This window comes from Austrofundulus limnaeus, unplaced genomic scaffold (genome assembly GCF_001266775.1).
Source record: "Austrofundulus limnaeus strain Quisiro unplaced genomic scaffold, Austrofundulus_limnaeus-1.0 Scaffold995, whole genome shotgun sequence".
NCBI lineage: Eukaryota > Metazoa > Chordata > Actinopteri > Cyprinodontiformes > Rivulidae > Austrofundulus > Austrofundulus limnaeus.
In genome coordinates, this window is record NW_013953397.1 from 12,955 (window position 1) to 15,973 (window position 3,019).

Consider the following 3,019-nt stretch of genomic DNA (forward strand, 5'->3'; position numbering starts at 1 on the left):
CACTGTTACTTGTTTTTGAATTGGTTTCTATGTGGTTTCATTGCTGGTCTGCTCATCTGCCTCGACTCGTGATAGTTTGCTTCAGCCAAAAATCATGAGTAAGACCAGCAAGCCACAGAATCCTGCACCCAGTCAGACGCAGGATTCTAAATTAGATGAATTATATAATTTATTCTTACATCTACGGCAAGATCAACAAAACACTGTTCAGTTGATCGGAGAATTATCCCAAAGCGTACACTTATTGGATAAGAAACTCGAAACTAATGCCTCACCTTCTCTTGTTCCATCTCCAGCTCTTTGTCCCACAGCACCACCTACCCGGGAACCAGATTTCCGACCCGCTGTTCTGTTCGAAGGAGACACCAGTCAGTGTGGAGGATTCTTACTCCAATGTAATTTATCATTCTCTCGCTCCCCGTCATTATTTCCATCTCACAGTACTAAAATAATATTCATTGTCAATAACCTGAAGGGACGAGCTTTACGCTGGGCACAAGCTTATCTGTCTTCACATAACCCTGACTATTTAACCATTGAGGATTTTTTGAGAGATTTCAGATCTGTGTTTGATCACCCCCTCCACCAGGAGGCAGCAGCAAAACGCCTAATTTCCCTCAAACAAGGAACCAGATCTGCCGCCGATCACTCCGTTGATTTCCGGATTGCCGCTGAGGAAGCTGGCTGGGACGAACTCGCGCTGAAAGGTATTTACCTTCATTCACTAAATCATWACYTCAAGGACCAACTCGCCATCCGAGACGAACCCCGTACATTGGACGAATTAATAAGAATGTTCATCCGAGTGGATAACAGCTTATGGGAACGTAAGCGTGATCGGGACTACGTCTCCCATGATGCCCCGCACGCCTACACCCGGAAGTTTGAAACAACACCGTCCAACTCGAGATTCCAACCCGAACCCGAGCCTGAACCCATGCAGGTATGTAGAACTCGTCTAACACCAGAAGAAAGACAGAGAAGATTTGAAAGTAAAGTGTGTATTTACTGTGGCAATAAAGGCCACTTTGTAGCAAACTGTCCGGTCCGGGGAAACGGAACGGCTCGACAATGAAGCAGGGGTCTTTGTCTGAGCCTTCTCGGTTTTCCCCTGACAGTTTGTTTTCACTTCCTGCACTCGTTTCCCATGTTAGATTACCCATTTCTGCTCTAATTGACTCTGGTGCTGAACTGAACCTCATTTCTCAAGGTCTGGTGGAACAACTCCAATTACCAGTTACCCAACTTACCACCCCTCGCTCCATCACTGGTGTCACTGGAGAGAGGTTGGCTAAGATCTCAGGCAAAGTTTCGGAATTATCTCTCATCATATCTGGCAACRACCATGAAGTAAGTGAATTCTTCATCTTTGACTCTCCTGCTCCACAACTCATTCTMGGATTCCCCTGGCTCACTAAACATAACCCAAGTTTAGATTGGAGGGAACAAAGAGTTCTTAGCTGGAGTACACACTGCTCCATGCATTGTTTAAGAGCCGCAGTCTCCCCTCTAGTAAAAGAGGGGGGAGAGAAACTTGATATCGACCTGTCTAAAATACCTGAGGTTTATCATGATTTGGCTAATGTCTTCAATAAGGCTAAAGCATCTTCTTTACCACCACACCGGCCATACGACTGTACTATTGACTTAATCCCCGATGCAGTTTTACCATCTAGTCGCTTGTACAATCTGTCCAGCCCAGAGAGAGAATCCATGAAGAGATACATTGAGGAATCACTAGAGTCTGGTTTAATAAGACCATCTACCTCACCACTAGGGGCAGGGTTCTTCTTCATCTCTAAGAAAGACAAGACCCTGCGCCCTTGTATTGACTACCGGGGACTCAATGCCATCACTATTAAGAATCGTTACCCTCTCCCGCTGATAGACTCCATTCATGATCGGTTACATACAGCCAAAATCTTCACTAAACTTGATCTCAGAAACGCCTACCACTTGGTCCGTATAAAGGAGGGTGATGAGTGGAAAACAGCGTTTAAGACCCCCCTCGGCCATTTCGAATATTTAGTTATGTCATTCGGTTTAACCAACGCACCTGCAGTATTCCAAGCKCTTATTAACGACATTCTCAGAGACTTTTTGAATATTTTCGTGTTCGTATACCTGGATGACATTTTGATCTACTCATCTGATGAAYCWCAACATGTTAAACATGTCCGAGCCGTTCTGCAGAGACTGGGAGAGAACCAACTGTTTGTAAAGGCCGAGAAGTGCGATTTCCATACGACATCTGTTTCTTTCCTGGGGTTCATTCTGGAAGAGGGTCGTTTTCGCACCGATCCTGAAAAGGTACAGGCAGTCTCAAATTGGCCAATTCCCACAGACCGTAAGACTCTGCAAAGATTTCTGGATTTTGCAAACTTTTACCACAGGTTCATACAGGATTACAGCAAGATCGCAGCCCCTCTCACCCAACTCACTTCATCCTTGAGGACTTTCGTCTGGACACCTGAGGCAGAGAGAGCTTTCAGTGAGTTAAAGACACGTTTTTCTACTGCTCCGGTTCTGAACCATCCAGACCCTACCGAACAGTTTTTTGTGGAGGTTGATGCCTCTGATCTCGGTGTTGGAGCCATTCTGTCCCAGAGATCCCAGAACAATAATTTACATCCATGTGCTTATTTTTCTCGTCGGCTGTCCCCCTCAGAGCGAAATTACGATGTGGGAAATCGTGAACTGTTAGCTATAAAACTAGCATTAGAAGAATGGAGACACTGGCTCGAGGGTTCTGAAGTCCCGTTCGTCATCTTCACTGATCATAAAAACCTGTCTTACCTACAAAATGCAAAACGATTAAACTCCAGACAAGCTCGTTGGTCTCTGTTTTTTACACGTTTCAACTTCACTATAACCTATATTCCAGGTTCAAAGAACATTAAACCTGATGCCCTCTCCCGTCAGTTTTCCTCCACTGAAAGAACAGACCAGGATACCAGCATCATCCCTTCCACCTGCTTTGTGGGAACCCTCACTTGGAACATCGAAAACATCATCCGAC